We start from the raw sequence: 11,668 nt of genomic DNA on the forward strand, positions 1-11,668 counted from the left end.
CCCCACAGAAATTCTGCACCTTTTGTTAGATTGACTGGTCCTCTTTTGGTGTTGGGTGGCCAGCAGAGGGGGCTCTCAATAGGGAAGTCATTGCAAAGGTCTCTCAAGTCATTAATGGTCAACTTGGCCACCCAGATCAATTCCCTTATATCGATTCTTGGGAGGCAGTAGTTCACACCCTACTCCCTTGGTTGAGAGTCTGTGTAGAGGAGAACTGTTGGGTTCTCCTTACCCAAGTCTTGGTGTCCTCCTGAGGTCAGTTGAAGAAAAGAAGCCTGCATTGCCAGCAGATCCAGAAGTCAGCCAATCTTTGCCTTCCAATGGGAAAGTCCCAAAAGCGGAAACAAGGGCCAGTTGATGTGGACGTGGCTGCCTCAGGGCTTCAAGAACTCTCTGACCATCTTTGAGATAGCTCTAGCCTTGGATTTAAAGGCCTTTTCAGCAGATCAACACAGCTGTATGTTACTCCAGTATGTAGATGACCTCCTCTTAGCAGGAAAGACCTATGAGGAATGCATAGAAGGAACGCATCTACTCCTCAATCTCCTCTGGGAAGCGGTTACAAGGTCTCTAAAAGGAAGGCTCAAATCTGCCAAGAAAGAGTCAGATACCTCAGCTTCCACCTGTTGCAGGGACAATGCCAATCTGGCCCAAAAAGAACACAAATGGTATGCTCAATTCTCATCCTTACCACCCGGTAACAAGTCGGTGAATTCCTTAGAGCAGCTGGCTTCTGCAGAATCTGGATACCTAATTTTTCCATCCTGGCCAAACCCCTGTATGAAGCCACAAAGTGGGGTGTACAAGAATCCCTGCTCTGGGAATCTACACAACAAAAGGCCTTTGAAGAAATCAAATGTGCAATCACTAATGCCCCCAGACTAGGACTCCCAGATTTACCAAATTTTTCTTTCTGTACGTACACAAGCACATGAGTGTTGCAGTAGGGGTCTTAATCCAACTGCTAGGATCTTGGCACCATCCCATGGCTTATCTCTCCAAGAAGATTGACTCTGTCACCCAGGACTGGCTACCCTGCTTGCGAGCACTCATGGCCACAGCCCTCCTTGTGTCTGAGGCTGACAAACTGACTATGGGAGAAGAACTGATAGTTCAAGTACCTCATTGAGTAATAACATTACTGGAGTACAAGGGACAATATTGGCTAACCAATGCCTGGAGAGTCAGATACCAAGGAATACTGTGCGAGAATCCATGCATCTACCTAGAGGTAGTACAAACCTTGAACCCAGCCATCTTGCTACTCACTGGGCCCAGCCAGCCAGACCACGATTGCATTGAAGTCATGGATGAAGTGTTTTCCAACTGACCTGACTTGACAGACCAGCCCCTGGAGGATCCTGATGTAGAATATTATGCTAATGGTAGCAGCTTTGTGAGGAGAGGAGAACATCTTGCAGGAGGAACCCTATGTTCCTCCATGAGGCAAAACCTCAGCACAGAAAGCAGAGCTCATTGCCTTAATCCGTGCTCTTCAGCTGGTAGCAGAAGTATGTGCTAACATATACACTGACTCTAAGTATGCCTTCATCACCCTCTATGTACATGGAGCCTTGTACAAAGAGAGGGGTCTAATCAATTCTGGGGGAAAAGATGTAAAATACAGGAAGGAAATTCTAGAACTCTTAGATTCTGTGTGGGCCCCCAAGAAAGTAGCAGTCATGTTCTGCAGAGGACATCGAAAAGGGGACAGCGTAACAGCCTGGAGCAACTGCAGGGCAGACCATGTTGCCAGACTGGCAGTGGCTGAGAGGATAGCCAGTCCTACAGCTCTAACTACTTCCCTGTTTCCCAGTCCCTTAGCTGAATGATACCACAAGTACTCGCCTCAAGAAGCCTCGTTTAAGACTGAAGAGGGGAGCCTCTTCCCTGATGGATGGTGGAAGTTCAAGGACAGGCGAATTGCAGTCCCTGGGACCCTAGCCCCAGCTTTAGTCAAGCAGTTTCACCAAAGGACACACCTTGGTCACATTGCCCTAGAAACCATTCTATGTCCCCTGGCTCTCTAGCATCTCCCGACCAGTGTGTGAATAATGCGAAGTGTGTGCCCACAACAACCCTAGGCAAGGACCATGTGCCCCACCGGGAGTCCAAAGTGTTGGTGGCACCCCCTTTGAGGAACTGGAAGTAGACTTAACCGAAATGTCTTGATCACAAGGCCTCAAGTATCTCTTGGTCTTCGTATGTATCTATTCTGGTTGGATAGAGGCTTACCCCACTCAGACTAAGAAGGCCCAAGAAATAACCAGACTGCTCCTTCGAGAAATTGTTCCATGATTTGGTCTATCAATTACCATTGGCTCAGATAACAGGCCAGCCTTTATAGCTGAAATAGTGCGCCTATTGGACAAAAATTTAAATATTAAATGGAAATTACATACCACCTATGGACCACAGAATTCGGGCAGGTAGAGTGCATAAACAGGACCCTTAAGACTCAATTGGGAAAACTATGTCAGGAGACACATCTACATCGGAACGAGTCCTCACCATGGCACTATTAAGAATCAGGTTGGCCCCAACCAAGAAGACTGAGTTCTCCCACTACGAGATCCTGTATAGGCAGCCACCACCACTCATCAAAGGACTACGAGGAGACATCAAGGAAATAGGTGAATTGACTCTGAGACAACTTCAAGCCCTAGGGACCACCTTTAACTCAACCAATGGGTTAGGGAAAGGCTCTCTGTCAGTTTAACCACTAAAGTTCATCCCTTTAAGCCTAGACACTGTCTGGGTAAAAGAGTGGAACATTCAGCACCTAAACCCCTGTAGAGGGGCCCCTTTACTGTCATTTTGTCTACCCTTACTATAATTAAGGTTGCTGAAATAACACCCTGGATACATCACAGCAGACTTAAACCCACAGCTGCAGAGTGGGAATATGTTTCAGACTCTTCTGAGCCCCTCAAGGAAACCCTCCAGAAGAAAACACTGACTGCACTGACAGACCGAGAGTAAGATGTCGGCTCTGCTTTGGTCACACCAGAAGCTGACTAGCATGGCAGAAGTCTGAGGATGATGTCTCGTCAGGATGGGATCTTAGTAGCCTCTTTGGAGGCTGGTTCTCCACTTTCGGTGGCTTTAAGATCTTAGTTAGGATACTCCTCCTCCTCCTCAGGATCTGCCTCCTCCTCTCTTGCCTATTGCCTCTTGTTATCTGGTCAACTACCTCCTTCGTTGAGGCTGCAGTAGAAAGAAAAACTGCAGCAAAAGTCCTTATGCTATGGAAGTACCAGCCCCTGAACCAAGAATTAGAAGAAAAAGATGATGCTCTCTGACCCAGTCCTGTGTCCAAGCATCAAAATGGGGAATGTGGCAGGCTGACCCTGCCTGAGCATTTCCTGCTCAAATGAGTTAGTTCCTGACTTCACCCCCCATCCCAGGACTCTCCAGTTGATGTGGCAGTCCGAAAACCCACTTAAATGATTAAGCTGGTTTTCTTATAGTTTGGCAGCCAATCAATGTTCTCCTTCCTTATATGGAATATCTATAGCTGTGTAGGATTGCAGAAGTACAAGATGGTATAAAACTGCCCACCATGTTACAATTGGGGCTCAGCCTTTGGATAAGAATCTGTTGAGCCGGTGCTAGCATCAATAAACGCTGCTTCCAGCTTATAGTCTCGGTGTTCCATCTCTCCATTCGAGAATCCCGCAACAATGAAACTATAATAAAATTATAACTGTATTAGACAAACATAGGGGGAAATCTTTAGGAACTACAGATAAATTAAGAGTTATTAATCCTAATAACAAAAGAAAAAATTTAAATTAGAGTCCATCAAAAATTAAAACCTTTGATCTGTAAATAAACTTATAAAGTTGAGAAGATAAACTACAAACTGAGAGAAAATATTTTTAAACCATATATACCAGAAAAGAACTTGTATCTAGAACATATAAAGATCTCCCAAAACACATCATTTTTTTTAAAAAAGCAAACTATCCAATTAGAATATGAGCAAAATACAGAAGGAAACATTTTACCAAAGAGAATATACAGATAGTAATAAGCTTATGAAAAGTTGTTCAATATCATTATCCACTAGTGAAATAAAATTAAAACAATGAGATATCTTTTCATATTAATCACAATGGCTTAAAAAAATGAGATCACCAAATTCTGGTGAGAATGCAGAAAAACTGGACCACTCATACATTGTTAGAAAAAATGCCAATAGTACAGATGCCCCGGGAAAGTGTTTGTCAGTTTATTTTATTTGTTTAACTAAACTTGTACGTATCATATAACTGCATCCTTTGACATTTATCCTAGATAAATGGAAATGGATGTTCACACACAAACTTGTACAAAAATATTTAGAAAATTGTTATTCATAATAGCCAAAAATAATTAACAACTCAAATGTTTTTCAAGGAATGCCTGGTTAAACAAATTGTAATATACTTATATCAGGTAGACTACTAATAATAAAGAAAAAACTACTTATCAATAAAAGAATAATATATTTATACACACAATTACTTTGGATGAACCTCAAGGGAGTTCTGCTGAGGGAGAACAACCCATCTCAAAAGGTCACATGCCTCAATACTAAAACCAGAGGACAAATGAGTCCAGTGGCTTGTGTTGCCTGTACTGCTCAGCCAAAAGACAAACACAGAAGTTGGGCTAAATAGAATAAGCATTTATGAGAGAGTTGGAGACATAGGCAAGCTATCGCTCAAAGGCCTGGATCCCCAAATATCTTGGAAGCACAGATTATATGGGAAAAAATTAGTCATCATGGAATCTAAGGGAGTTAGTGTCATGGGTACTACTGATTGGATGACTATAGAGAGTTGAGGTAGTTGATCATTATGTCTGGTTCTGGATTCAACCATGGCTTCATCCTGTCTGATCTCGTGACCTTCTCTCTTGATGGGGCTGGGGCTGAAACACATCTACAGCCAAGGTGTTATCCTTAGTCTAAAGTCCAATTGAAACCTATTTGTCCTCATGATTGCAGACCTGAGACTCATTAATTTTATTTCCTAAGACTTAATGATTAAAGGAGCAGGCATAATGTGGAGAAGGGTGGAGTGGGGGTGGGGGGGGGGTGGAGGTAGGGGAAGGCAAGTGAGTCACAATGCCATTATCTGAGCAAAACAAGCTTGAATAAGAGGGAAAAAATCTATTTTAAAGAAATTAAGTTTTTGTGAGGTTATAAGCTGTGAGTTAAGAAGAAGGGAGGTTGGGGATACTGTGAGGCCTATAATACAGACGTCCTTATATCAGGTCCCTCTTCAATACCAAAATAACAAAATTGTAGAGATAGCAAACAGAGTACAGGCTGCCACAGCTTTGAGATGGGAAGTATTTGGGTGAGTGTGTCCATAACGGAGTAAAAGAAGGATCTACATGGTGATGTAACAGTCAGATTTACTGAATATTGTAGTGATTGCATCAATCTACGCATGTCAAAAAGTTTCATACATGTACATACAGTGATGTAAAACTTATGCAATCTGAATAAGCTCCATAGATTTTACCAATGGCAATAGCCTGGTTTGATAATGTCCTATAATTATACAAGATGTCACAACTGAGAGGAACAAGGTGAAAGCAAATGGGATCTCCCAGCACAAGCTTTGCAACTTCTTAAGAATCTATATTTCAAAATAAAAAGATTGTTTTTTTTTTTTAACAGAATGAACTAGGGATCAGCTCAAAAACATAGGTGAATCTCATAATAATTATGCTGAGTAAAAGAAGCCAGGCAAAAATAAGTACATACACTATAATTTATTTATATAAAATTGTAGAAAATAAATTAAGCATTAGTGATAGGAAGCAGAACAGTTGTTTCTTGGGATCATGGACAAGGAAGTTTTGTGAAAGGGAAGTAAAGGTGAAGCAATTACAGAGTGGCAGGAATAAATTTTGGGTGGTCAATGATATGTTTATTATGTTGCATGTGGTAATGGTTTCCTAAGTGTGCACACATGTTAAAATTTATCAAATAGTACATCTTAAATATGTGTAGTTTTTAACTGGCAATTATATTTTAATAAAACTGTTAGAGAAAAATGAAACTTTCCTGGATATTGGGTGAAATAAAAAGAAAAATCACCATCAACAAAAATTCCAGGAGAACTTTCTGAGAGAGTATATGGTTTGCAAACCAGGGAGACAGCTTTAGTGCATGCAGATTGAAAATATGCTTTGTCACAGGGGAGTTAGGGCAGAGTTTTAAAGGCAAAAACCACAAGAAGCTGACGTTTCCGGGGACTGGTTAGTAAGAAAAATTAACCCATTAGTGTACATTATATATTTCTGATTGGTTAGAACAATGGTCTTTCCAGTCTTAGCTAATTTTGAATCAGCTGTTTGAGTCACTAGCTATGGTTAATAGTTGATAACATGAGACGTGGTCAATAGGGGGTGTCATGGGACATGGACCACTACCTTAATTTTCTTTAGAACTTGCAAAACAAAATTGTAAGTCAAGCCTTGTGGTCCAACAAATGACACAGGCAATGCAATTTATCATATAGGCAACATCAGAATTTAAACTGCAAAGCTGCTCAGTCACACAAGCAGAATCAGAGACAAATTAGAAAAAATCAAAATATCTGGCCATGAAGTTATAAAGTTATAAATTTTAAATCCACATCCCACAGCTACCCTCATGAGAGTAGTATACTTTCAATATTAAAATAAAATGTAATATATTTTTAAATTTTTTTGATTACAGTTGACATACAATACTATATTAGTTTCAGATGCACACACAACATGGTAGGTTCCAGTTCAAGATGGAAATGTAGAAAGAGCCTGAACTCAGCTCCTCGCATTGATATAGGACAGTGCAAATTTCCCTGAGTTGGTTGGGGAGAAACCAAGCCCTGCACTGAGAGAAAAAAGAGGGTCTTTTGGCTAAAAGTGTAAAAGAATTCAACACACATACCAAAGTTAGAGTCAAAGGAAGGTTTATTAGAAAAGGGATACCAATACACAGACAGAATGTGATCTCCTCTCCAAGGCAGAGAGTGAGAAGACAATGAGAGGGACACAGTAAAGAATACCAAGAGAAAAACAGTGAGAGGGACAGAGAGAGGGACCATGAGTGTTAGGGGAATTCAGTTTATATATCATTCTTAAGTTCCTGTGAGTTATAGTTTAAAAGACTTTGTTAACTCATTTCCTTTGATATAGACACACAGTGAGGAAGAGGAAGAGTATGTAGGGCTAAAAGCCTGCTGGCTGGCACTTTCCAGCCTTTAATCTTTAGTTTTTCCATGCTTTTAGCCATAAGAAATGACTCTGTTGGTTCCTGTTTCCCCTTCACAGGTGTGGAGAATGGGTTATTAGTAATCCCAGCAGAAATCTTCCCTTGTTCTGCAGGTGTCCTCCTGGCCTGGCTGCAGGGCTGATCAGCATGTTTCCGTCTCTGAATGTGGCTTGATTAACATTTTAATTCCCTTGCCTCCTCCCTACATACCATGGACACATTGAATCTACAGCTTACATGGAACAATTTTCTTTAGAAAAAAATGCTAAAAACTAGTTAAGCAACTCCTACACATCAGGCAAATAAGAGGAAAAAAAGAAAGATAGAAGCAGGCTGTTAAGTAGTTAAGCAAGAGTGACAGGAGCGAAGGCCCAGCTCTGTAATCATAGAAACTTCCCTTGAAGACCTTCCTTACAGACATTTCAGAAACAGCTCCCTATTAGGGTTATAAATCATTCCAAATCCTAGAGCACAAAGGCCATACAAGCTGCTGGTTAAACCAGCTACAAATGCATGCACATAAGGTACTACCCTAATTTGCCCACAATCTAATTCTCACTGTACTGTCATTATAACACTATGCTTATGTCTGGAAGTTAATGAATCTAATTATAACAGACAAATTCTGGATAAGCACATGTGCAACAGGCACATGTCAGCCCCAGTCAGTCAAGGTGACCTCACATACAGATCATTTAGGACCTCACATCATAGCCCAACTATAAACAGACCTTCCCACTTCTGCATTGTTATAGCTCTCTTTGCTGGAAACCCGTCCTTCCCTTTGGGGTGTACTGTCTTATCTCTTCACCTCTCAAATTCCATGGGGCGGCAGTTTTCCCTAGCATGGCCCGTCTCCTTCTAAAAGGTACTTTCAATAAATCTTACTTTTTCTAAATCTCGCCAACCTGTAATTCTTCGTTCCATTGGCAGGGAAGAACAAAGGGACAACACACAACACCACCATCTCCTGCCTCCTGCTGCTGAGTAAACACCAGATTTCACGTCACCCCAGTGGTAACCGTATTATCATAAACCCCAGCCCTGCAACAACAATCTATATTGGAAGGAAACTCAAAACCCAGAGCCTCTTCCTGAGCAAAGAATTTGAACCCCACAATAGGTGCCCCAACTTTTAAGATCTGCATCTGAGAGATGAGCTCCCTAAAATATCTGACTTTGAAAATCAATAGGGCTCATGTCCACAAGACCCACAAGAGTATAGTAAACTGAAAAATAACTCTTAAAGGGCTCAGAGCTCAGATTAATTCACCCCAGGGCCCATAACAGAGATGCTGGTTGAAAGGTGCCCAGACCTTATGAGAAAGAGGTTTATTTGCTTATCTTAAAGTGTCAGCCTTAAGGTCAGGCATCTAATTTAACACACATCTCAGGACTAGGATACTCTCCAGGAACAGAGGCTGGCTCTCCCTCTGCCTCACTTCAGCTCACCAGTATTTCTGAAGAGGAGCTTATATACCTCTGCCACCACAATTTTTGTGACTTCCATACAGGGGACAAGCCTATATCACCTGGCTCTGGCGGCTAGTGAGGCTTATGTTTGCATATCATACAGAACTATAACCAGTGGAGAAAGAGTTCTTAAACAGCTACCACCCACCATGGCATACCAAAATGAAATAGGCCAAAGCACTCATTCTTTCTGTGAAAGAGGCTTATTCGCTTATTATCATAACTGTTACCTGAGGGGCAGGCTTCTAATTAAACACAATCTAAGTGCTGACTAAATCTTTTCAGAGATCTTGGAGGGTGGGCACTATCTTTCCCCTTGCCATGTTAATTTCTCTCAGAGGGGAGCTTTTACACACACATCTCATGCTTGTTTCTTATATCTAGTACTTGGGATTTGTCATGGCCACCCAGGGGATACCCCTTAATCACGTGGTTCTGGTGGCCAGTGAGACTTGCATTTCCGGGTCCCTTGGAATTGTAACAATCAGAGAAAAAGTTCTTAGATGTCTACCACACCCAAGGCACTGCAGAAATAGCAGATTGAAACACACCTCTAGGCTTTCTGTAAAAGAGGTCTTCTTGCTTGTCCTGGAGCTTTGGCCTGACGGGCAGGTTTGGCATACAACTAGAGATCTAGTGAGGCACATCTAGAAACAGAAGTTAATGAATATCATCTTTGTGCTCTCTTTCTGGCTAACTCCATATAACATATTCTTAGAAAAAAAATATACATGTTTGGTGCCCTGATTTTGGTGCCTGCTGCCCAGGCGACACTTATAGATCACCTGCTTCTGGTATTCAGTGGGGATTAGACTTGTGGCCCCACAAGGCTGTATATATTTACATTCTTTAAAGCTTCTGCTTGAAGGTTTGGCTTTTGATCAGACTTAATCTTGATGCTGAATGAAATATTTTGCTTTAGGACACTGAAAGATCTTGGCACAGCCTCTGGGTACCATTAAAAATAAAATAGGATGCCATATGGTATTTGTCTTTCTCCGTCTGACTTCTTTCACTTAGCGTAATACCCTCTAGGTAGATCCATGTTGTCACAAATAGTAAGACTGCATTCTTTTATATGGCTAATATCCTATTGTGTGTGTGTGTACACACACACACACACACACACACACACACACACACACACACACACACATCACTTCTTTTTTATCCAATTGCCTATTGATGAGCACTTAGGTCACTTCCGTATCTTGGCTATTATAAATAATGCTGGAATATACATAAGGTGCATATATCTTTTTAAATTAGTGTTTGGATTTCTTTGGATAAATGCCCGGAAGTGGAATTGCTGGGTCATAGGTAGTTCTATTTATAATATTTTGAGGACCCTCCATACTGTTTTCGTAGTGACTACACCAATTTGTAATTTCACAATGGTGCATGAGGGTTCCCTTTTCTCCACATCCCTGCCAACACTTGTTGATTGTTGATTTATTGATGTAAAGTACAGCATAGGGAATATAGTCAATTATATTGTAATAACTATGTATGATGCCAGGTGGGAACTAGACTAATCAGTGAGATTGCTTTATAAATTATATAAATGTCTAACCACTAGGCTGTACATCTGAAACTAATGTAAAATAACATTGAATGTCAACTCTAATTGAAAAATACAAATTAAAAAATAAATAAATATCAAACAAATCAGAAAACAATGTAAAATATCTCAATAATTTTTATATTGATTACATGTTGACATGATATTGTGGATTCAGTGGGTAAATAAAATGTATTACTAAAATTTTAAAAAATGGAATACGAATGACTGTTTGCTCTTTACTGTTGTTCTCATACACCCAAAACAGAAGTACTTAATTTCTTATATCTTATAAGCAGCTTTAGCTCAGTCTCAAAGTTAGTCTCTTCAGGATGAGCTACTTGGTGCCAGTAGCTCAAGAGTTCTGGTGTTCTTGCCTCGGCAAATGGGAACATTTCTATTATCTCCCTATAGCATTTCTTGGTTGCTCTGGCCACATTCCTGCCTTCCCACCTTCGGCAAAGGAAAGCAGGCATAGTCTCTATGTCCACATGTGTGCCAAACTCTGAACATCGATCGGTTCTGAGGACTGTCTGGTGCCAAATCTCACAGTTGCTGCAAATGCCACAGTGTAGCCCAAATTCTGATAGGCTATGAGATGTCAGGTTCCAGCTCTTGCAGGAAATCCCCATCTCTACTCTAAAAATTCACTTGAAAGACTTTCTTTCACTTTTCTAGTCTTTGCTTACAGAACTTGTTTGGAATGAGGTTGCTTGACCAATTTTATTTACTACGTTTTAGTAAATGCTGCATGGCTGTTTGGAATGGGTCGGTATTTAATACCTGTTGTCTTCAGCTTTAGACTTTAGCTAGAATTCTTGTTTTCTTTTTCTTTTTTTAAAGTATTTAGCATTGTGATGCATTAGTCTTATTCTTTACAAAGCATGGGGAAATAATAATAATAAAAAAAAAAAAAGTATTAACTTTAGTCCAGTGCAAATCATGGGGAAATAGTGTTGAAGAAAGAGGTGCTGAAAACCCTGTGTGCCTCAGTTCCCCACTGTTATGCAAAATGTTTAACAGCATGAAAACAACTTAATAGTCATAGAGTTCCCGGTCCCATCATTTCAACCCCTGGGTGCATGCACCAGAAATATGTTTATATAATCCTTCTTCCTATATAGGATTCTCAGAAGGAGAGATCAAAATGCATGACTAACATAATGCTGTCAATATTTATGACATCGTGTAAATCTAACCCACGTTGTTGGAGAAAAAAAAAAAATCAGCTTCTTTATAGTCCAATAGCTCTTCAATAATGAAGTTTACTTTGGATGATTAATCATAGGAATCCTGCTTACACATCTCTATCCTGATCTTTTAAATCATATCACATCTTCTTTTCATTTAGTAAGAATCTAGATGATTTGTGTACC

At 40.5% G+C, this 11,668-nt stretch overlaps 1 long non-coding RNA gene across 1 annotated transcript in view; it reads left to right on the plus strand.

The window, feature by feature from the left end:
- Positions 1 to 1,289: 1,289 nt before the first annotated feature.
- The window catches only part of LOC111733658, a 13,808-nt gene continuing 3,429 nt past the window's right edge, over positions 1,290 to 11,668 (plus strand). Inside the window, exons 1-2 of the long non-coding RNA XR_002778087.1 lie at positions 1,290 to 1,303; positions 6,990 to 6,992. This is a non-coding gene — a long non-coding RNA (uncharacterized LOC111733658). The remainder of the gene's footprint in view (positions 1,304 to 6,989; positions 6,993 to 11,668) is intronic.

This window comes from Pteropus vampyrus, unplaced genomic scaffold (genome assembly GCF_000151845.1).
Source record: "Pteropus vampyrus isolate Shadow unplaced genomic scaffold, Pvam_2.0 Scaffold607, whole genome shotgun sequence".
Lineage (NCBI taxonomy): Eukaryota > Metazoa > Chordata > Mammalia > Chiroptera > Pteropodidae > Pteropus > Pteropus vampyrus.